At 41.5% G+C, this 25,371-nt stretch overlaps 1 long non-coding RNA gene across 1 annotated transcript in view; it reads left to right on the forward strand.

The window, feature by feature from the left end:
* Positions 1–817: 817 nt before the first annotated feature.
* LOC103888831 (uncharacterized) overlaps positions 818–25,371 on the forward strand; it is a 29,737-nt gene continuing 5,183 nt past the window's right edge. The window contains exons 1-2 of the long non-coding RNA XR_008516997.1: positions 818–1,136; positions 1,850–1,986. This is a non-coding gene — a long non-coding RNA (uncharacterized LOC103888831). The remainder of the gene's footprint in view (positions 1,137–1,849; positions 1,987–25,371) is intronic.

The raw sequence follows: 25,371 nt of genomic DNA on the forward strand, positions 1-25,371 counted from the left end.
CCACTTGCATTAGTTTCCTGGAGTTGCCATAACAAAGCCCCACAAACCAGGTGGTGAAAAACAACAGAAATGTATTCTCCCATAGTTCTGGAGGCCTGGAAGCTGAAGTCAAGGTGTCTGCATGGCCGTATCCCCTCTGAAGGCTCTAGGGGAGTCTATTCCATTTCCTTCTCTGAGTTTCTGACGTTGTTGGCAATTCTTGGCATTCCTTGGCTTGTGGGTGCTTTGTCCCCATCTCTGCCTCCCTGTGTGTTTCTACATCTCTTCTCCTCTTCTTATGAAGACATCAGTCATTGGATTAGGGCCCACCTAAATTGAGTAGAACTCAACTTGACTATATTTGCCAAGGCTCTATTTCCAAATAAGGCCATATTTACAGGTACTAGCAGTTATCACGTCAGCATATCTTTTCGGGGACACAATTCAATCCATAATGCCACCTCAGGACTTCCACCTTGAATTCCCTTCTACTAGCCCTATTCATGGCTGGCTCCTTGGATCTTTTGGGAGTGAGCTCAAAAGCCGTCTTGTCCGGAAGCTTCCCAGATCACACATTTTTGACTTCCCGCCCCTCAACTCCTTGTCATCACTGCACTTTGTTTCCTTCTTAGACCTTATCACCACTGGGTATACAACCCCCCTCCCTCTCTCTAGGGAAATATGAACTCCCAGGAGTAACTGCTTTGCATGTCTTATTCACAGCTGCGTTCCCAGAGTGTAGATGAGTGCCTGCAACAAAATAGGTTCTTGATAACTATGCACTGAATATAAAATCTGAATCAGAAAATTTGGGAAGTAGGAGAAGTTGTAGAAGAGAAGGCTGAGTTGAGGTGATACTGAATTTATGACAAGCATTCAGCATTTTCTGTGACAAATATCTGTTGGACATCCATTATGTGCCAGGCACTGTTCTAAGTTACAGCTCAGCTAAGACAGACACAAAGCCTTGAGCTCACGAGACCTGCATCTGAGTGAGAGCCCGAGCACCTCCCATATGTTGAGTGCTTGCTGTCTGCCGGCACAGTGCAGAACACCTGTGATGTTAATCCTACAGAAAATTGTAGAAGGCAGGTGCTATCATTAACTTTACTTCTTCCCAGGCGAGGAAACAATTTCAGAGCACGTTCACCTCACTGGTAAGCAGGAGAGCAAACTCCTCCTAAACATGGGGTTCCGTTCCCCACCTTCTTAGCTGCTCCCCTATGCAACTCTTGAAGAAAGCACTAATGCTGGCCAGAAGTCCATGTAGTTGGCAATCAGCTGCATTTTCCTGATGAGAAAATGAAACGCAGGAAAGTTAAATCACTTCCACACATCACAAGCTAACGGGTGGCAGGTAGGGTAGGAGGGAGATGGCCCTGGATTGTTGTCAGAGCCCATGTTCATAAGCCCTACCTTTATGTCCTTCTCAAGGCTATAGGTTTGTGGGCAGGTATAGCAGGGGTATCCTTTTTTTTTTTTTCTCTTTTTTTAACAGAGCTCAGAACCCAAGGTTCTCAAACTCTAAAGAGTGTAGGATTCATCAGGGGATTCCAAACCCAGACTTTGAATCAGCAGGCCAGCTGTTTCCATTATCCTCATGTGACTTTCTGGGGCTCCCTGATTTCTCACTCATAGCCATATTCACCACATGGCAGGCTTTGTGCTACAGAAGGGTTCCTGGGAGTTTGCAGGACACCATGGCCGAAACCACTTATTGTTATTTCCTGAAACAGACATATGTTGCTTTGCTTACCCCAAGTCCAGACCTTCTGATAGTAACATCTCAAATTTCCTTTTGAGGAACCATGCCTCCCTCATCCCAATCCAAAGAGTTTGAATAGATTTGACTCTTCCTCCTTGGTTCCAGATGTGATAAGGTACTTTAATGGACTTTATAGGGAACAAGAAGACATCTTTTCACTAGAGCTACAAAGTGTATAGAATGCATGTTGGATGCTCTGTTACTGTGAAGGGAGTCACCCAGATAATAAAGCCAGCATTGATGTAAGCAGAGATGAAAATTAGAGAAAATTAGAGAAAGAATCCTGACGAAATCTTGGAATGGCCAGAATACCTCCTGGGAGGTAGGCTTATTGCAAAAAATTCCATGATAAGTAAGGCAATAAAGTCCCTTTTTTGCTAAAATCAGATTAAATTAGATGTTGACACCTGCTGCCAAAAGAATCCCAAATAAAACATTTCCTTTAGGCCAAATTCCCCTGTACTCCAGAACAATCTCCCTCAGAAACTGGAGTGGCTCATGATGGTATTTCAAACTAAAGTGCCAATGACTAGGAGTGCTTGCCTACTCAACCACTGGAATGTTCTGGAGACTAAATTGATATTTGAAAGCAACTGGAGGGTGACTGACAGTTGGTAGGTTCTTAAAAAATATCCTGTGTCTATCTATAAGGTGTATTTTCTTTTTTTACATGCTAGAATATATGTACTTGGCAAATCTCAAATATGTTTATAATTTGGGGAGTATAATAGGAGATATTTTATGTGAGAAAAGTTCTCATCATTGCTTTTTGCCTGTTTGGTTTATTTTACATGACTGTGAAATGCAAAATTCCAAGATTTTGACTTTTTGCATGATTTTCCTCTCTCTCCCATCTCCTTTTCTCCCACACTTACACCATCCATCCCCAGTGGTCAAAGGTACGAGGATCCACCATTTGGAACTTCATCTTTTAAAGACCAGAAACTCCTCTTCAGGAGAAGGCAGGGTGTGATTTATATGTGGCTTTATCTAAGATAACACAGTGAAATTCCAAGTTCTCTAGTTTCTTTATTAAAAATATATATATATATATATATATATATATATATATATATATATAAATACCAGTGATTTATAGCAAGGGTAGCAATTTAGCGCATAAGGAATTTTTTTTGCTCTATTCCTCTCCATCTTCATCTTTCTTAAAGTAACTAATTTTAACAGCTTAGTGCATATCCTTCTAGTCATTTTTCTATGGTATTATAACCAGACACAAATGCATGGATGTGTATGTATGTATGTATGCCTATATACATAAACACACATACACACATCATTTTTTAAAACATATTCTTGTACACTATTGCTTTTGTATATATTTCCAAAGGTAGGATTGCTGGGTCAAAGGGTATGTATAATTTTATTTAAATGAACACAGATGATTACTTTCCAGAAAGTTTACAGAACTTCATATTCTCACCAGCATATTTCTCCAAATCACTGCTATCCCAGAATTATTTGCACTTGATACTGTGGTAGTTTCATGATTTTTATTCTTTTTTCTCTTTATAAGACTGAGCATCTTCCCCATTCGAGTCCTTAGGACCATCACTCAAAATCTGTTCTATGGCCCCATTGTGCATGCCTTTCCTGCCTTTCCTGTGTTCTTTCGGAGGTTGCCCCTCATAATAATGAGGATGAAGATGCAGCTGATGTTTATTTAGTGTTGACTACCTGTGCTGAGTCTGCTACGCACATGCAATGCTGAATAGGTTTTTTACTGAAAGTTTTTCCTTTGATCTTCACAATAACCCTATGAGCTATCTAGTTTTATAAGTCGGCTTTTACACATGAGGAAACTGAGGCTCAGAAAAAAGTTAGAGGATAGGTGTGGTGGTTCATGCCTCTAATCCCAGCACTTTGGGGGGCTGAGGTGGGAGGATCACTTAAGCCCAGGAGTTCAGGGCCAGACTGGGAAACCTAGTGAGACCCCTGTCTCTAATAACAATAATAATAATAACAATAATAATAATAATAATAATAAAATAAATTAGCTGAGTGTGATGGCACACACCTGTAGTCTCAGCTACTTGTGAGGCTGAGGTGGGAGAATCACTGGAGCTTGGGAAGTCGAGCCTGCAGTGAGCTGTGATCACACCACTGTACTCCATCTTGTCTCAAGAAAAAGGGTGGAGGGGAAGGTTAGAGTAATTTGCCTAAATGTGCAGAGGGAGTGAGAAGCAGAACAGTGATGAATCCGAGAGGTCTGGCAACTACAGCGTAGACGGCACACAAGCACTGTGCACATTGCCTGCTAGATACCCAAGATGGGATTCATTAAAGTGAGGCCAGGTCTCTACGACAAAAGTCCAAGAACCTCCTGAAATGTTGTGCAGGATGCTGGGAGAGGTTTGATTTATTTTCTTCATTTACTAAGCTAGCAATTTAATCTTACATTTCAGTTTGAAATATTTTAAACATGCATTCCCAATATTTGTATACCTATTTATAAATTATATACTTGCACTGAAGCATTGATATCTTACGTCCACTAGAAAGCATACATAAGCAGTTATAATTTTAAATGATGTCTCAGTTTGAGCCATTGTAACAAAAATACCATAGACTGGATGGTTTAAACGACACACATTTATTTTTCATGGTTCTGGAGGCTGGCAGTCCGAAATGAGGGTGCCAGCATTGTGAGGTTCTGGTGAGGGTCGTCTTCCAGGCTGCAGGTTACTGACTTTCTATTGTATCCTCACATGACGAAAGGGGCCTTTAGTGGGGAACTGGGTCGTGAGAGTGGAGTCCTCATGAATAGGATCTATCCATCAAAGCAGTTATAAGCCTGCCTTGCCCTAAGGGCTGGGGAATTAGACTACACTTTTTTTTTTTTTTTTTTTTTTTTTTTTTTGGAGATGGAGTTTTGCTCTTGTTGCCCAGGCTGGAGTGCAGTGGCATGATCTCGGTTCACAGCAACCTCTGCCTCCCAGGTTCAAGTGATTCCCGAGCCTCAGCCTCCCAAATAGCTGGGATTACAGGTGCCTGCCACCACGCCTGGCTACTTTTTGTATTTTTTAGTAGAGACAGAGTTTCATCATGTTGGTCAGGCTGGTCTTGAACTCCTGACCTCAGGTGACCTGCCTGCCTTGGCCTCCCAAAGTGCTGGGATTGCAGGTATGAGCCACCACGCCTGGCCAGACTACAGTTCTTGATGAGGGAATAGGATTCATGAGGATTCCACTCTTATGACCCAATTACCCACTAAAGGCCCCACCTCCTAATATTAGGTTGGTGCAAAAGTAATTGTGGTTTTGCCATTAAAACGAATTGGCTGTAGCTGAGGCTGCAGTCATCTGAAGGATGTCCTAGTTGTGCCACTGGCATTACCATTAAAAGTAACGGCAAAAGCCACAGTTACTTTTGCACCAACCTATTATCACTTTGGGGATTAGAATTTCAATATGTGGATTTTGGGTGGATCCAAACATTAGGTCTATTACAAATTGATAAGATAAAACTGAAATTAGTTGTAATCTAATTATTCTATTTGTGAATAGTACCAAAATATCATTGCTCTCACTAAATAAAATTAGTATTAGAAATGAACTGCATGCTTAGTTTTACATGTTTCATGACTTGTGATGGCTTCATAGTATTATTAAAAAATATCTTAAGCCATGGCCAGGCATGGTGGCTCACACCTGTAATCCCAGCACTTTGGGAGGCTGAGGCGGGCGGATCACCTGAGGTCAGGAGTTCGAGAACAGCTTGGTCAACATGGTGAAACCCTGTCTCTACTAAAAATACAAAAAATTAGCCATGGTTGGTAGCGGGTGCCTGTAATCCCTGCTGCTTGGAAGCTGAGGCATGAGAATTCTTGAACCCGGGAGAAGGAGGTTGCAGTGAGCCAAGATCAAGTCATTGCACTCTAGCCTGGGAGACAGAGCAAAACTCCATCTCAAAAAAATAAAAAATAGGCCAGGCGTGGTGGCTCACACCTGTAAACCCAGCACTTTGGGAGGCTGAGGTGGGTGGATCATGAGGTCAGGAGATCAAGACCATCCTAGCCAACGTGGTGAAACCCGTCTCTACTAAAAATACAAAAATTAGCTGGGCATGGTGGCATGCGCCTGTAATCCCAGCTACTTGGGATGCTGAGGCAGGAGAATCACTTGAGCCTGGGAGGTGGAAGTTACAGTGATCCGAGATTGCGCCACTGCACTCCAGCCTGACAACAGAGTGAGACTCTGTCTCAAAAAAAATAAATAAATAAAATAAATAAAAAATAAAAAATATTAAGTCATAACATGTCTTTGGGAGGAGGCTTATTGTTTTAGTTATCTAGTAACATGTAACAAATGATCCCCAAATTTAGTGATTTAAACTCACAAGTTTGTTTTGCTCATGATTTCTGGGTCAGGAATTAGGAAAGGGCTCAGCTGACTGGTTCTCACTTGGAGGTCCTCGTGTAGTACAGTCTGATACTGGATGAAGCTGAGGCTGTAGTCATTTGAAGGATGTCCAAGTTGTGCCATTGCCATGGCTGGCAGCTTTGGGACCTTAACTGGGGCTGTTGGTCAGAGCATTCATGTGACCGTTTCACCACGATGGTCTCAGTGTAGCTGGACTTCTTGAATAGCAGCTCTTGCTCCCTCCAGAATAAGCATCTCAGGAGAAACCAGAGAGGGAAGCTGTGTGGCTTTTCCTGACAGCCTTGGAAGTCACGTAGCATTCTCTCTGCCATAATCTATCCATCAAAGCTGTCATAAGCCTGCCTTGGCTCAAGGGCTGGGAATTAGACTACACTTTTTTTTTTTTTTAAGACAGAGTCTCACTCTGTCACCAGGCTGGAGTGCAGTGGTGCGATCTCGGCTCACTGCAACCTCTGACTCCCAGGTTCAAGAAATTATCCTGCCTCAGCCTCTTGAGTAGCTGGGACTACAGGCGCCTGCCACCATGCCCAGCTAATTTTTGTATTTTTAGTACAGACAGGGTTTCACCATGTTGGCCAGGATGGTCTCGATCTCTGGCCAGGATGGTCTCGATCTCCGGACCTCGTGATCTGCCCACCTCAGCCTCCCAAAGTGCTGGGATTACAGGCATGAGCCACTGCGCCAGGCCTAGACTATACTTCTTGATGAGGGAATAGCAAGATCACATTGTAAGCCAGCCTATGGAATGGGAGAGATGATTGAGGCTCTGAAAAATGTAAACCTCATTATTACCGATTAATTTATTTATTAATAGATATTTATGGAATGTCTGCTATGTGCCAAGCTAAGAATATGAGTAAAAAGCGTGAAAAAACACAAGATCCCTGCTGTTCTGGAGCCTATATTCTAGTACAGAAAATATCAGATCATGGTTTTAAATGTAAATCTATATGTTACATAATCTGCTGAATAACTTCCTTTTCTGTTCGTTTGTTTTGACAGCTCCGAGTTGCTCATCATCACTTTTTTTTACATCACAATATAACTGATAAAAAGCTCCTGTTAATGGTGGACGAAGTTACAGCCATTTTCTCCTTGCATGCAGATGCTTGCACTGTTAAAATTTCCTTCAATTCAGATTACTTTGTAGGAATCTTTAAGCCACTAGTCCTTTTTGTGAGAGCTGCTATAGTTAAGAGGTGATAATGTTGTCTATGAATCCACATTAGTAGGCATGTGTAAATTACAAGAAACCTCAATAGGCTGTAGGCTAGAGGCAGTAAGAACGCCAATGTCATCTGCAGAGACAATTTGACTTCCTCTCTTCGTATTTGAATACCCTTTATTTCTTTCTCTTGCCTGATTGCCCTGGCCAGAACTTCCAATACTATGTTGAATTGGAGTGGTGACAGGGCATCCTTGTCTTGTACTGGTTTTCAGAGGGAATGCTTCCAGCTTTTGCCCATTCAGTATGATATTGGCTGTGGGTTTGTCATAAATAACTCTCATTGTTTTGAGATATGTTCTATCAATACCTAGTTTATTGAGCGTTTTTAGCATGAAGGGGTGTTGAATTTTATTGAAGGCCTTTTCTGCATCTATTGAGGTAATCATGTGGTTTCTGTCGTTGCTTCTGTTTGGATTACGTTTATTGATTTGCATTCTACTATAAAGACACATGCACATGTATGTTTATTGCAGTGCTGTTCACAATAGCAAAGACTTGGAACCAAACCAAATGCCCATCAATGATAGACTGGATAAAGAAAATGTGGCACGTATACACCATGGAATACTATGCAGCCATAAAAAGGATGAGTTCATGTCCTTTGCAAGGACATGGATGAAGCTAGAAATCATCATTCTCAGCAAACTAACACATGAACAGAAAACCAAACACTGCACATTCTCACTCATAAGTGGGAGCTGAACAATGAGAACACATGGACACAGGAGGGGAATATCACACACCAGGGCCTGTTGAGGGGGGGAGCGGTGGGGGGCTTGGGGAGTATAGGATTAGGAGAAATATGTAATGTAGATGATGGGTTGATGGGTGCAGCAAACCACCATGGCACGTGTATACCTATGTAACAACCTGCGTGTTCTGCACATGTATCCCAGAACTTAAAGTATAATTAAAAAAAAAAAAAAGAATGCCATTGTCTCCCCCATCCCCAATTCCTCTGAGTTGTAGAATTCCCACCTTCTCTCAGAATTTCTGCAATACCATATGTAACCAACGCAGAGGGAGTGAGGCAAGTGTCAAGCTGCTTATTAAAATATAACACAATTTAATTTCTTTCTTATTTTTAGTTTGAAGTAAGTATAAATAGAAGGTCTAATGTCTTTTTTTGCTTATTTTCCACTTTGGAGGACACTGCTCTAGAAAAAAATCAGAAAACACTCCTCACCAGTTAAAGAGGATGATGCTTCAGGAAAGGACACAGTCCCCAATAATGAAACAACCCCCACACCTTGTCTCCGTGAGTGCCTTCTCTTGAGTGATGATGCAAAAGGAGCTGAAATTAGTTGCAACTTGCAGGAAGTAGCCTGACATACAACGTTGTTTAAATTAAAGTGAATGCAAAAGAGAAGCTTGTTATAGCTTAAATAGATAGAGGAGGAGAACTTTTTCTGTTTCCAGTTGCTTGTCTGCTTTGGTTGGAGACCATATGCTTTGAAGAATCTTACAAATGTTCCTGTCCATATACATATTAGAGTATCTCAGGCTTTTCTCTCTGGAAGCCTTTGTGCCATTGTCTGAAGGATCTATAAAAGCAATAAGCCATCTTGTAAATGGAGCTGGAATATGGGATGCTCTTGTTCCTTTCTTGCCAGCGGCCACTGGCATTTATTCCGGAGTTGATGCATCAGTGACCAGGGTTATTGCTCCCAGAATCCATGTTAAACCACAAAAGCAATGGAAATTTTCTCAGCTGTGCTGTGAACTCAGTCTAGGCTTATTTCACTCAAATATGAATAGCAATAAAGATATTAACAGCAATGCTAACATTAATTCTAATAGCTTAGAGTACCCAGCGCCTACTTGCCAGGTGCTGTGCTAGGAAGCCACATGGATTTAATTGTTACTCCTCACAGCAACCTTATGAGAAATATACTGTCACTTATTGGACATCAGAGCAGGAAGCTTCTCCAAGGTTTGGAGGAATTAAACAACTTGAACAATAGAGGCTGAGCCCAAGGAGGATCCCTGTAGTCTGACTCCAGGTTTGCAAGGTTAATTAATGACTTTCTGTCTCTCTAATATATATAAATATAATATATCTATATTATATAGATATATTATATATAATATAATAGATATTTACATTATATATTATATATATAAAACTTATATATAAGTTATGACAAATAAATTTTAACCACTATGGAAAACTTGCAACTCAAGTTTCTATATTTATGATATGGTTTGGCTGTGTCCCCACCCAAATCTCATCTTGAATTGTAGCTCCCATAATCCCCATGTGTAGTGGGAGGGACCCAGTGGGGAGTAATTGAATCATGGGGGTGGGTTTTTCCCATGCTGTTCTAGTGATATTGAATAAGCCTCATGAGATCTCATGGTTTTATAAAGGGCAGTTCCCCTGCACAGGCTGTCTTGCCTGCCACCATGTAAGATGTGACTTTGTGCCTTCTTCGCCTTTTGCCATGATTGTAAGGCCTCCCCAACCACGTGAGACTGTGAGTCCATTAAACTCTTTTTCTTTATAAATTACCCAGTCTTGGGTATGTCCTTATAGCAGCATAAGAATGGACTAATACAATATATAAGTATATATTATATATAATATATACATATAAAATATAAATTTTTATATATTATATACACTGTGTATTATTTATATACTATAAATGTCATATTATATGTAATATGTGTAATATATTATTATAATTACATATCACTATAATATGATATATATATAATTTATTAGAAGGTCATTTTGGCCAGCTCCACACTGCTTTGTGACCATCTCACGTCAATGCCTCATGTCACCATTGCCAGGTGTTGGTGACAGAATTCTAAGATGACTTTCACTGACCCTCACCCTTGTGTAATCCCCTTCCTTTAAGTGTGGGAGGAACCTGTGACTATGACAAGATATCATGCCCATGGAAAAAGGGATTTTACCATTGTAATCATGATGCATAATTAGTTGACATTAGGATAAGGGGATTATTCTGGGTGGGCCTGACCTAATCAGGTGAGCCCTTGCAGGAGCTCATGCTCTTCCTGTAGAGAGAGTCAAAGAATGAGTGGGGTTTGGCATGAGGGAGATTCTCCAATGCTGGCTGTGAAGATGGAGGGGGTCACATGGCAAGGAGTGTGGGTGGCCTCTATGAGTTGTGAGCCAGCAAGAAAATGGGGACTTCAGTCCTACAGCTGTAAGGAACTGAATTCTGTTGATAACTTGTATGAGCTTGGAAATGGATCCTTCCCCAGACCCTCCAGGTATGAATGCTGCTTAACCGACACCTTGATTTCGGTCTTGTTAGATCCCGAGAAGAGAATCCAGTCATGCCATGCTTGGGCTTCTGATCAACTGAACTGAGAGCTCATGAATGGGAAGAGCTCATTATGTTAAGCTGCTAAATTGGTGGTAATTTGTTACATGACAATAGAAAAATAATATACCATGCATTCCCATTTACTTTTGCTGCACTATAGACTCATTGAGGTGCCACGGATTTCTTTCTTTTTCTTTCTTTCTTTCTTTCTTTCTTTCTTTCTTTCTTTCTTTCTTTCTTTCTTTCTTTCTTTCTTTTTCTTTCTTTCTTTCTTTCTTTCTTTCCTTCTCTCTCTTTCTCTCTTTCTTTCTTTCTTTCTTTCTTTCTTTCTTTCTTTCTTTCTTTCTTTCTTTCTTTCTTCTTTCTCTTTCTTTCTTTTTTTCTCATCTCCTTTGCATTGTGCTTACACATAGCAGGTGCTGTAAATGTGAGCTAGAGAGGCTGTGTGTCTAGTTAGGAGGGCAGACTCTGCAGCCAGACTGCCTGGGTTTAAACCTGGTGCTGTGTCTTACCAGCTGTGGGACCCTGGGCAACTTACTTAACTGCCATGTGTAAAATAAGAATGAAATAATTATGCTTGCTCATAAGGCTGGGGTGAGGATGAGATGACCTTTGTGTGTAAAGTGCCTAGTACATAGTAAGAACTCAATAACATGTTAGTTATTATTACTGTGTGTTTCATAAATTATCAAATAAATCTTAATTACTATGGGACAAAAGCCCTATAAAAAATTCCTAAATGTCTCTACCTGCTTAAGATAAGTTTATGGATTTTTAAAAACTTTTCTGGACTACTTGCTGTTAAATTACTAAAGTATCAGTACTACAGGGGTGTCCTCTGGCACCATGGAGAATTGGGGCCCAATCCTAAGTGGTCCCATTCTGTATGATTTCTATTTGAATTCATTTGGGGAGAGAATCTGTATCTTTGAATGAAACTTTCAAAAATTCCTGTTCACATATTAGAATATCAGTATCTGCAGGAAAAATTGATTTCTTCTTTGTTGTTGTTAGATGTTCCCTTCTGGGCATGACCATGTACTGCGTTTAGCAACAGTTGCTTCTAGTTTCCCCACATGTACTGTGGGCTGAAAAACCCACAGTGATCAACGAAGTGTATATGTCATGGTCTATTTGCCCCGGCAGGGCCACTTGCCACCCTGTCCTACCCTGCTCTCTGGCTGCAAAGCTGAACTTTAGGGGCTTCATCAACTGGCTCCCTAGCTCACTGCCTTTCAGCTGGGCAAGCTGGCAAGAAATAAGAAGGAAGAGAGGAGGCCGGGATATTTGTTTTCTAGACTCACTTTTTCTGGGGTTGCCTTGGCTGGTCGTTTCCTCTGTGGTCATCATTCCTCTTCAGGTAGCCTTTTTCCACAGAGCTCTTCCTCATTCCTGATTCTGGGAACAATGCCCTCCTCTTTTCCTTCAGAGCTCAGGACGGTAACAGCTCCTTTGAATTTCTGACACCAAACCCCTTTGTAAATAGTGCCTTTACTGAACTGCCCTTGAATTATCCCAGTCTAAATAAGCCATCTGATTTCTGATAGGCCCTTCACTGTTACACCGAGATCGTTAGATTTTTAAGAAGAGTTCGGAGTCCGTAGGTTCTGACTGTAGCTCTCTAATTAGCAAAGTGCTTGAGTTTGACTACATCTATATGGGCTCTTCAAAGGACCATTTCTCTTGCTTTTCACTGGGTTTTCAGTTATATTCTAGATGATGGAAGTTGGCAGAGAAATGACCTGTGTATAAATGAGATATTTCAGGATGTTTTGCCATCAGGACATCCCACTCCACTGCATCTTATTTTGAAGCAAGCTCAGATCTGAATCCATTGAAACAGGAGCTGACAAACTGAAGGAGCGAATCTTCAGACAAGACAATTTTTAAAGGTTGTTTGTACATGTCTTTAGATAAACCGAATTGTCCCTTGAATTCCGTTTCCTGCAGATTATTTTGGGAAATTCTTGAAATGGATAGTGCGTTCGGTTCTCATATGGAACACTTCTATTTTGCATATTGACATGCATTTTAGCAAGAAAAAGGTCAGTGATGGGAACAGCACTGCTTGTTGGTGTGACAGTCGACATTTACCTGAGCCTTTGTGATACACTGCAGTTTAAGATAATTTAGTAAAATAATTGGCATGATTGATTTTTATTTTCTTTCTGAACCCGCAGTTAACTGTGTTACTCTTGGGCTAGGTAACTTTCAGAAGCTTAAATTTCCTTTTGGTGGAAATTCATTTATTAAGTTCTGGATGGATGACAAACTTTGATTAAAATCATGAACTCTTTTATGATCCGTTGGCGAAAGCTGGTGAACCCAATTGCTGTTGACTTATTCTTTGACCAACATCTGTTCACCGGGTGACATGAGAATGGCAGAAAATGAATGGTTGGGATTTTTCTGTGCATAATATTCTTTCTTATAAATCACACATCTTCTGAGGACTTTGGTGGGAACCTGGGGAGAAAGGTGGCATTCAAACGCATTGTCATCACAATCATAACAGTCATGTAGCTTTACATAGTAAGTCTTTGTCCACCAATGGTAAGATTATACTTTTGGGAAAGAAGAATAAAAGACAAGTTATATTTAGAATAGTTTACAACTTTCACTTATGAGAAAAGAGGGATGCACTCGAGGACAAATGCATGACACTTAGATCAAAAGAAAGGAAGAGATGCCCAGAGAGGGCCAGAAAGATACCAGATAAAATAAAATCTCAGTTCAATTTGAGAAACATTTATTGACCAATTACTATGTGCCAAATACTCTGTCTGGTGTTGTTTCTCACAAAATCAGTCAAGATGGATGTCACTTTTGACATTAGCTTGCTTGGCATCTCCTGGGAAAAAAGGGGACAAAAAACTATCTGTGCTAAGTATTTGCTGATTTTCCAGTCATATATCCACTCCTCTTTCTGATTTTCCTTGGTATCATTCTTCCTTGTTCTCGGGCTTTGAGTTATAGAAAGGGCTGACCGTATGTCTATTCCCAACCCCAGCTGTGGGCATGGGACCAGGCTGAGCCAGTTAGCACAGCAATAGGTTCAGCTAGCCACCTGACCCCAAGTATTGCTATAATATTCAATTATATATTTGGCAAAAACCAGAAGAAAAGTTCTTATCTGCTGTACTTGCACTTGATAAGGATTCTAAGTGTAAGAGTAATGTAAACCCACAATTTCTGGGAGTTACCACATAGAGAAATCTTGCTGAACATGAAGCTGAGCACAGTGCAAAGTGGAATTTAGAGATTGACAGATATCAAGCCCTTTGATTGGTATTTGAGCTCCTGGATCCAGCTATGCCTGAAGCTACATTTACCTCCTTGGCATGTCCAAAACATTCTCCTCTTTAACTTAAACCTACTTGGTAGAATTTTTCTCATATTCTTTTCAAAGACCAATACATTTATTTATTATTATACTAGTTGTTATGGGTTGAATTTTGTCCCTCAAAAAGATATGTTGAAGTCCTAACACCCAATAACTTAGAATGTAAATTTATTTGGAAGTAGGATTGTTGTAGATATAATTAGTGAAGATAAGGTAACTAATTAAGGCAGGCCCTTAATGCCACATGACTGGTGTCCTTATAAGAAGAAAGACCCAGGGATAAGATGACCATGTGAAGTGGAGGCAGAGACTGAAGTTATGTTGCCACAAGCCAAGGAACCCCTGGAGCTACTAGAAGAGGTAAGGAAGGATCCTCCCCTAGAGCCTTCGGAGGAGGCATTACCTGCATGACAACTCAATTTGGGGCTTTTAGCCTCTAGAGCTGTGAGGCAATGTTCCTGTGGTGGTTTTTTTTTTTTTTTTTTTTTTTTTGAGACGGAGTTTCACTCTTGTTGCCCAGGCTGGAGTACAATGGCGTAATCTTGGCTCACTGCAACCTCTGCCTCCTGGGTTCAAGTGATTCTCCTGCCTCAGCCTCCCGAGTAGCTGGGATTACAGGCGCCCGCTGCCACGCCTGGCTAATTTTTGTATTTTTAGTAGAGATGGGGTTTCACCATGTTGGCCAGGCTGGTCTCGAACTCCCAACCTCAGGTGATCCACCCGCCTCAGTCTCCCAAAGTGCTGGGATTACAGGCGTGAGCCACCACACCCCACCGTTTCTGTGGTTTTAAGCCACCCAGTTTGTGGTACTTTACCATAGTAGCCCTGGGAAATTAACACATCAATAAGAAGTGATCTGCCATGATGAAGGTATTATGGGAGTTTAGGCAAGAAGATGACTCACCCTGATGGGAAGATGAAAAAGACTTCAGAAAAAGTTTTCCAAAGGAAAATGGCTCTTGCACTGGTACTTGGACGATATACAAAAATTAAACAGGTGAAAAAGGAGAAAGGAGTGTCTTGAGCGAAGGTGCTTGTGGATATGGAAACGTGTTTGGTGACCTGCAGGGAGGGGGCTGTTTCTCCAGCAAGAATGGCTGTGGAGGTTCCCCAAGGCATGACACAGGATGGGCAAGTGTTGGTGGAGTCATAAGGCACTGTACCCTTCACCCATGGAATTTACATTTTAACAGGAGGGCAATGGGGCTCTGTCATGAGGGCAATGGGGCTATTTCCACCCAGAGTCCTAGCAGGCAGTTCATGGTGGGCATTTTTAAACAAATTTAGAATTTTGAGGTCTAAGAATTTTGACACCCTATCATAGAGCCGAGTTTCTCAGTCTTGGCAGTATTGACATTTGAGGCTAGGTTGTTGAGGGCAGTTCTGGGCATTATGGGATGTTTAGCAGCATCACTGGCTTCTACCCACTAGATGCCAGTCACCCTCTCATCTCAGTGTGACAACCAAAAATGTCTCCAGACGTTGGCAAATGTCCCCTGGGAGTCACAATTACCTCCAGTTGAGAACGTCTATACTAGACGTGAAAGAGATTAGACTCATTCCACAATCAACAGCTACTGCAAGCCCGTTGGGCACCAGGCACTGTTTTAGGCACTGAGAATAATAAGTGAGCATGAAAGACATGGCCCTGCCTTCAAAGGACTCAGATTTTCCAGCAGGAATGGCTTCATGTCACATTTCCACAGTCTATGGCTGGACCAGCTGGGTCCCAGATGGCTGTCCAAGCTCTGTGAGAGAGAACAGCCAGAAGAGAGAGAAGGTTTCTGCAATCATGACACCTATATTGCTGTTGGAGATTGTAGTATTGACTGCTAGGGGCTTCCATATATTTATTTCCACCTCTTCCTTAGTAGCAAACCTTCATTTTGAGCTGGGCACATAACCCCTTGGCATAAAAGTCTGCATTTCCTTGCCTCTCTTGCATTTCTTTGGAACACATGCATTATGACTACATCTAGCTAAGGAGACATAAGAGACAGTGCTATGAGGACTTCAGAGAAGGCTCCTTAAAGCAGGTGGAGATAGTGACACTTTCCACTCCTTTCTCTTTCTGCTGCCTGGAATGTGTATTTGATGCCTGGAGCTCTGGCTGCCACCCTGGAGAATTCAATGCATGGTGACAGAATAATGGTCCCCCAAAGATATGCATGTCCTGATTCTCAAAACCTGTGAGTACCTTACCTTAGATGGCAAAAGGAACATTACAGATGTGATTAAGGATCTTGAGAGGGTTGATTATCCAGGTGGGCCCACTGTCATCAGAAAGGTTCTTAGATGAGGGAAGCAAGTGGGTCAAAGACTTTGGAAGCAGAGGTTGGAGTGATGCGCTTTGAAGATGGAGGGACAGGCCATGAGTCAAGGAATGTGGGCAGCCCATAGAAGCTGGAAAAGGCGAGGAACTGATTTTCTCCTGGAGCCCGGAGAAGGACCACAGTCTTCCTAGACATCTTTTTCTTAGCACTGTAAGACTCATTTTGGTTTGTGACCTTCAGAATGGTACAATACTAAATATATGTAGCTTTAAGCCACTAAATTAGTGATCATTTGTTACAACAGCAATGGGAAATGAGTGCAAAGTGATCTTGAGAAGGGACTCTTGTGCTGGGTTGGGGAAGTGGAAAGACAAGGACATATGTTCCCTGATGACACCATTGGGAGACCATGTTGGCCTTAGATTTGTTACTTTTGGACTTCTTTTATGCATGAAAGAAATAAACTTCTATCTTATTTAAAACAGTCTTATATTTGGTTTAGTGTTGGGTGCCACCAGTCTGTGTTTCCGTAGCTTCTGAATTTGTCTATTTGACATCCATTAATTACAAGGCCAAACTAATGACCAAAGTTGTTTCCATTTATTCTGTGATCCATATTTCATACTCTGAGCCCTCTCCTGTAGCTTACTCTCACACACCAGCCCAATATGTCCCCTACCCTAGATCAACCTGGAGCCAGGTACCAGACAACTAGAACAGCTTTAAGTCCCAGAGCCCACTAGAATTATTTAAACTAGACAGCTCTAAGCTGTTCACCTGTCCTGCCTCAGCTTTCCTGCAGAAAACCTGATGAAGGCTGTGCCGGGTGCCTTCCTCAGATAAAGTTGTGGTCGGGGATCTTTTTGTGTGGGTGACCTTTAAGCTGAAACCTCAGTGATGGAGGGAAGCCATTAGGAATAAGGATGGGGCCAGTTCAAGTCTTTTTAGGCAGGAGGAATAGCTGGGCAAAGGTGTTGAGGTGGGTGGGAGCTTTGTAAATTAGAAGGCCAGGTGGTTGGAACATCAGGAGAGATGGAGAAAGATGAGGTCATATGGTGCCAGACCAAGTTAAGGAATTTGGCCTTTCTTCCAGGTGCTGTGGGAAGCCACTGGAGGGTTTTAAGTGGAAGACATTGGCTCCAATGTGCATTTTAAAGAGATCACTCTAATATTGCTATCTTGAGCATGGGAAAAACTGACCCACCATATGGCATGGTCCAATTCTGTCATGCCAACTTTCATTAGTCCCTCCTGGGGCCTTAAAAATTATATTAGAGCTGACTCCTAATGTTCATGTGAATTATGATCCAGGACACCAGAGCGAGGCTGCTTTTCTTTGTGCATGTGGTTTCTACATCAGATACGGTCTTTCTATGAGGCAGATAAATATAAGTACTTGAAAGTATTTTATGGATCAATGAAATATTAATGGACCTGGAGGTGCTTTAAGTTTATTTATAAAGCTGGGTCATCTATAGGTCAAATACCATTATAGCAAATGCAATTGTAATGAATATCTTTGATAAATTTGGTTTTTAAGGCTCAACCCATGTCCTGCTTATTTCAAAATTATGAGCTGTAGGCTTGCAATTTCTTACATGCAATTCTGAAATCCAAAAAAAAAAACCACCTGAAGACCAAAGTTGGCTATTTTAAATTTGTTTTATGCTTCACTTGATGGGCAAAATTGAACTAAGGGATATCCCCACACAGCAACATGAATAAGGACTATGTGTGTGTGTGTGTGTGTGTGTGTGTGTGTGTGTGTGTAGTGACATTTGAGGCTAGGTTGCACTGCAGAAATATTGGGCTTGATTACAGGGATCAGCCTCAGTTTCCTTTGAGATTATGATTTAATATATCTGAACCTATTAACCTAAAATCTAAGTAAAACTTGAATTTTGAAATATATTTGGCCTGAAAATTCCAGATGGGGGATTATAGACCTCCCCAACTGTATGTGATCATTTCTTCAGAATGTGCAAAACAGGCATTTGAATCATAATTGATCATATTAGAAGGTAGGTGGAGCCACTTAAAAGACTGTAAATAAATTAAAAAATTCTAATAAGTGTACATTTGTCTGTCCCATTAATTTTACAAAACATTTTGTTTGTGGGTGGGGATGGGGAATCCTGTAAACTCTGTGAGGTCAGGGGCGAGGACGACTTTATCACCATATCACTAATACATAACAGATCCTGAAGCACTAGCTACTCAATAAATATGTGCAGAATGTAATTATTAACTCGGTTAAGAAACCTGGGGATCAGATGATGCGTGACCCATCCAAGTGCTGGGGTTGGTGGACTGGAACTCAGGTCTTCTGACACCTTTTATTTTTCCTTATACTGTCACTGCTGTGCTAAAATGGAAAAAAAAATTGAAGTCCTGTCTGAGGTAAACAAAAACATTGGAACATAAAGGAGGAAGAGGAAGGCAAGTGGCCTTTGTTTCCATTGGACAAAGCTAACCAGTCTGTATGAATAGCCAAGGGCCTTGTTTCTAGATAAAAGAAAACTTTCTAATCAGTTCTAATCCAAGAGCATGGCTGGCTGTGAGAGATTGTAAAAGCAAAATATTCACTTTGAAAAATGAAACCTATTAAATTCAGGGCATTGTAATTTCCCATTGTGAGACTGTGGTAACAGCGATTAAATTCTATTGTGTGTCTACAGTCCTTGTTACCAACGATGTTTAGTATTATTAACTGAGATTCTAAGAATATCAGCTCTCCATAGCTGGAGAGCTGTTCTGTTCCTTATGTGAAACAATTTGCATATATCTCGGATTCGCCCTTGATATGCCTGTTTCCCTCCTTATTCCCTGTGTGCCATTTAGAAGCCAGTCCTGTAGACTCCATCTCCACATATATTCTGTGTATGTTCATTTCTGTTTCCTCGTGGTTCACATCTGGGCAACTCTGGCAGCTTCTGTTTTTTTAAAAAAATATAACCTTCAACTTTTATTTTAGATTCATTTGCAGGGGTACATGTGCAGGTTTGTTGCATGGGTTTATTACATGGTTGTGGATATACACATCAGCTTTACCAGATAGTGCTAAGCTGACCTCCAAAGTAGTTCTACCAATTTACACTCCTGCCAGCAGTATATCAGAATTTTCCTGTGTTACATAAGAATTTTCCTCTGTTACATCCTTGCCTACTGATAGTATTTAGACTTTTAAAAATTACTGCTCGGCCAGGCGCGGTGGCTCACGCCTGTAATCCCAGCACTTTGGGAGGCTGAGGTGGGTGGATCACCAGGTCAGGAGATTGAGACCATCCTGACTAACACAGTGAAACCCTGTCTCTACTAAAAACACAAAAAATTAGCCGGGTGTGGTGGCATGCGCCTGTAGTCCCAGCTACTCAGGAGGCTGAGGCAGGAAAAAGGAGAGTGACATCGGCTGGCCTGGGCAGCATCACAGGACTGCACATACCCCGACATGGTGGGGAAACAAGCAGCCATTTGTACTCATGGGGATATGGAAATGTTGTATGAACTCTTTGCCTGGAAGAAGACTGGGTTCAGGTAGAGGAAGTTGAGGGGACTGGGACTTCATGCCCAGAAGCAATGGTGAGATCCAGGGTCATTAACACCAGAGGCCAACACAGAGCCCGAAGGACTGGTGGGTCTCAACTGCATCTTGGTGGACACCAGCCTGGAATGCCCATTGAGCAGGGAGGCCACCCTCTGCAACAGTAATTGCAGTAAGTGTGGAGGGCGATGCTGGAAGACCATGAACAGAAGGAGCTGTCATGAAAGGGGAGCTCACAGGCCAGAAATGCCTTCCTGGCACCATGAGGAACCGACCTTTCCCTGATGCCCAGGTGCATTATGGGAAGGGGACAAGAACCCTGAAATTAGGGAGAAACTCTGAAAGGTTGAAAAATTACTCCAAAGAAAATTTAGCAAGATGAGTACTAATGCCCTTAATGGATAAATGAATAGAGTTTGGTTGTCTGTGTGAATCAAGCTTGAGAACAAAGGGGTATATGTTAGAGAATATGATTCAGCTCTCCCCCTCCCTTTTCTTTTATACATCGGAGTCAGTTATAAATAGTAACCTTTTTTTAAATGAAGTATTGATATGTGTTATAACGTGGGTGATACCTGAAAACATCATGCTAAGTGAAAAAAGTTAGTCACAAAAGACCCCATATTTTATGATTCAATTTATTTGTTATTAATTTTTTTATTTCCATACGTTATTGGGGAACAGGTGGTGTTTGGTTATATGAGTAAGTCCTTTAGCGGTGATTTGTGAGGTTTTGGTGCGCCCATCTCCTGAGCAGTATATGCTGCACCCAATTTGTGGTGTTTTATCCCTCACCTCCTTCCCACCCTTTCCCCCTGAGTCTCCAAAGTCCACTGTGTTATTCTTATGCCTTTGCATCCTTATAGCTTAGCTCCCACTTATGACTGAGAACATACGATGTTTGGTTTTCCATTCCTGAGTTACTTCACTTAGATTAACAGTCTCCAATCTCATCCAGGTCTCTGCGAATGCCATTAATTAATTCCTTTTTATGGCTGAGTAGTATTCCGTCATATATATATATACCACAGTTTCTTTATCCACTCATTGATTGATGGGCATTTGAGTTGGTTCCACGTTTTTGCAATTGTGAATTGTGCTCCTATAAACATGCATGTGCAAGTATCTTTTTCGTGTAATGACTTCTTTTCCCGTGGGTAGATACCCACTAGTGGGATTGCTGGATCAAATGGTAGAACACATGGACACAGGAAGGGGAACATCACACACCGGGGCCTGTTGTGGGGTGGCGGAAGGTGGGAGGGATAGCATTAGGAGATATACCTAATGTTAAATGATGAGTTAATGGGTGCAGCACACCAACATGGCACATGTATACATATGTAACTAACCTGCACGTTGTGCACATGTACCCTAAAACTTAAAGTATAATTAAAAAAAAGGTAGTTCTACTTTTAGTTCTTTAAGGAATCTCATATTAATTAGAAATGATGAAGATGATAAAAGTAACTAAGAGGTATGAGGGTAAGGTTAAGGGCACCCTTTGATGACATGTCAGAGAAGGTTCTTCCAGGAGAACTGAGACCCAGACAAAGAGAAGAACCCAGTGATGAATAAGGTTGGGAGAAAAATGTGCCAGGAAGAAGAAACAGCCCAGGCAAAAGCCTTGAAATATTATTGAGTTTGGCATGTTCTGAGCCACGAAAGAACAGTGGGGCTGGAGCTCAGGAAGTTAGGAATGGAGTGACCAAGGATGAGGAAGGAGAGGTGGACAAGGACCAGGTTATATAGGGCCTGGTAGGTAATGATATGGAGGTCTGGGTTTTATACTAAGGGCAATGGCACCATGAAAGAGTTTTAAGGACTTGATTTGTGTTTGTAAGTGATCGTTATGCCATGTTCAATATAAAATAGGAAGAAGGAGACCAGGAAAGAGGCTACTGCAGTGCATAACCAGAGATGGAGTTCAGTAAATGGATTCAGAATATAATTTGGAGTTAAAATTGCCACAACTTGCTGATGGATTGGCTATGAGAAAGAGGGAAAGAGAGAAATGATAATTCCTAAGGTTTTGGTTTGAATAAATCAGTGGTTGGAGTTGGGGGTGATAGAGCCTTTGACTAAAATGGGAAGACTGGGGCAGAAAAGTCTTGGGTGGGGTTGGGGTTGCTAACTCCATTGCTAATGCATGGCTACTGTCTGATTTCTCAATACTAAAGAACGTGGGTCTGCCAAACTGTAAACTCTCCTTCAGACATCAAGGGTGATGACAATGCTTGCAATATAGTTGATATAAAACTATGTTCAAGTCCATGTGTTTCCAGTATTATGTTTTTACTTAGTTGATAATTTATTAATGACACTGTTTACATTTGCATTTGGATGCCTTGCTATAATTAAAATAACTCTTGAACTTATCAACTGAGCCCTAAATTAAAGACCCATGAAACGCTCTACATGATGGAATAAATTTTCATATTCAATTGTTTTAGATATGGACAACCATATACGTTTTTCTGACACATGTAATGTTTGACATCAGTCAAAAAGAGTACAACAGAAATATTCCATGTTTAAAGCAGAGCTGGGGGAAACGAAGGCTAAAACATTCCATATTGCATAAAAGAAAGAGTTAGGTTGTCACCAAAGTGAAAGGAAATCAATGGGACGACTTTGGAGACCCACTTCAATCTGTTGTTGACATTGTTTTCTGGTAGTAATTTTCTCAAAATGTTAACAGTATTGAGTTTGCCTATTGATTCTATTATTTTTGACCTTGCATTAGTGTGGGCTAATCTTACATGCCATAAAATTTTTTTTTTCACAGCTGAAATTATTGTTTGACTCTGGAGGAAACCTCCAATCAGGTCAGATGCCCTGCTCAGGATTTCGATGAGTGTATAAGCAACAATAATGGGCTATGTTGACTTCCAATACACTTTCATGTTGTTTACATTTTATTAACTGGTTTAAGCAGGGTCATCATATAAATGATCAACATATTGACTAAAACACTCAACCCTTGAAGAATTGAAGGCCGCAGACAGCCAACCAGATTGGTCAGCTTGAATTTGAGTCAATAGCATAAATATATATTTGGCTACAGAGTCAAAGCCAATTATATTCATTATTCTGAAAACCCTGCTAAATAAACAGCTCCAAAGTGTCCCACTGGAAGATGCCCATTCTACTGACTCAGTAACCCTGCCTAGCTATGTCCTCTCCAGAACCAAATAATCCAAGCTGAGTGAATTCAGCAAAATTGGGGGCAGTTGATGAAGACTAAGTGAATGGGAAACCAAAAACTCTTGAATGGTTTTCCTGGGAAACAAATAGATTTATTGTTGGCTCTATGTAGAAGAAATTTGGCAGCTATATTTTCAAGGGTTTATGAAATATAGTCACAACACATCATTAGCATCCTATCTATTCCCCACCCTAACACTCCCGTATATCTCCATGGTAGGTCAAATCACCGTACACCGCACTACCCACCCCACCCCTTTCCTTTGAGGCTGTAGTTACTCAGTCTGCATGCAAAGAAATTTCAGAGTTTACTGGCACAATGCTAATGGGTTTGCCCACAAATACTTAGAAGAGTATTGCTAGAGGAGTTAATTTGCCTCTTAGTGATTTAATTATATGCTACAGCTCTGCCATACAAGAATAACAACGTTCCTCGCTTTCTTGCTGATTTTGGAGAGTTTTGGAAAAGAATGGAATTTACTCTCCTTTAGCAAGAGGGGAATTGAGTTTGGGAAAGAGAGAAGCATTTCTCCCATGCCACAAATAACTATGCCCATTCATCTATAATGGAATGAGGGGGATATGTCAGGATGACAGTGATAAGCATTATAAAATGCACTGTGATTTTTATTTGCATTGTCTTGATTGATCCCATGAAGTAATATTAGTTATAATTTTCCTATAAGGTTGAGTTAGGTCACCTGGATTGCTTAACACAGAGATAGACAGTGGATGAGCTAAGGGTCCAACAGAGGTCTTTTGACTCCGAAACTCAACTTCTGTTTTTCCCTACCTGAGCCTATCTTTCTGTGGCTTAAAAGACCTGAGTTCCCTGGGCCCTCTGAATGGGAATGATTGTGATTTTAGGATCAGAGTGGCTCTGTAGACCACATTCTGTACTTCATTTTGTACTGCAGGTTGGGTTCTTTGGAGGCAGAATTGGGAGTTTAAGGTATTTATTGGGATTAACACCTATAAAAAGAAGGGGAGAAAGCAAGATCGGGCAGAGGCAGACGTTGAACTGACATGCAACTCTGATAAAGCCCCTGCCAACCCTTTGGAGAGCTCTGGGGCTGGTATTGCCTATCAGAGCGTCCTGCCTTGGACAGAAATGACTGGGCCTTTATGCCCCCACCTTGCTCTATCACTATAGGAGTTGCTCCGAAAGCATGACCTGGGTTCAGCTGGCACTTTGCAGCTGTGGCAGCCCCTGCATTCAAGAACAGATGGTGAGGAGTGGGGAGGGGGTACAGTCTGCTGACCCACACCCCTCAGCTAGATGGTAAGGCCTTTCCTGAAGGGAGGTCTGAGCTGAGCAGCTCATCTCTCTGTCTACAACCCACTGTTTCTAGGTATCTATAGAAACACTAATCACTCAAGAGGGACACAGAAGGGAGAGAGAAAAGATTACAGGGTGCAGAATCAGGATGTCTGAGTCTGTATTCCAAATCAGCCTCTTCCCAACTAGGGCTTTATGGTAAGATACTTGAACTTTGAGATCAGTCCAACTTGTAAACTGGAGATAAAGGAACAATTTTATTCATTTATGATGAGGGCTAGGAATAATTTCTTTAAAGTAATTTCAGTCAATAAGGGCTATTTTTATGAACCTCTGAAGAAAGAGTTCATGTTCTGGGCCACTCATCAGTCTTCCTAACACCCACTTGTTTATGTATCTTCCCCTGGTTATAAGCATTTTCTTTCTGCTCAGTGCATCCCAAAGCACCATGAGAATCCATGCACCTACAGCTGGATTTTCTTCTAGGCTCATCCCCGTAAGATCTCATCCCAGGGGGCTGGGAATGAAAGAGGGCCCTTCCCTGAACTTGGAGTCCTATAAATGGTTGAATCACCAATGTAAGAGTCCCCCCCTCCCAGGAACTCAATGCAGAGGCTAGTTCACCTAACCGTTTCCCTTCTTTACTCTGGTCTGCAAAGGAAGCCAAGCTCAAAGGCCACTGGATAGAGCTTGGGGCCAGTGGTGTCTGTGTGCACTGCCTGGCACTCTCAGGATTCAGGTGAGGGCAGAAGGAGACCCAGGAATATTTACTGAGTGCTTATTACTTGCTGGTCACGGAGTCATGCCTTTGCATGCATTGCTCATTTCATCTTCACAACAATCCTTTGATGAAGTTATTAGCCCTGGCTGCATTTTAGTGAGAAGCAGAGGCTCACAAAAGATGAGGGAACTTCTCAAGCCCCTATGGCTAGTGAGTGTTGGAGCTCAGAATTGGGCTAGGGCAGTCTGACACACAGCTCTGAGTGTGAGGCAGATGGGGAATGTGAAGAGAATTTAGCACATTCACTTTGCAGGAAACTGAGAGGTTTTTCAG

This window comes from Pongo abelii, chromosome 21, assembly GCF_028885655.2.
Source record: "Pongo abelii isolate AG06213 chromosome 21, NHGRI_mPonAbe1-v2.0_pri, whole genome shotgun sequence".
In the NCBI taxonomy this organism is placed as follows: Eukaryota; Metazoa; Chordata; class Mammalia; order Primates; family Hominidae; genus Pongo; species Pongo abelii.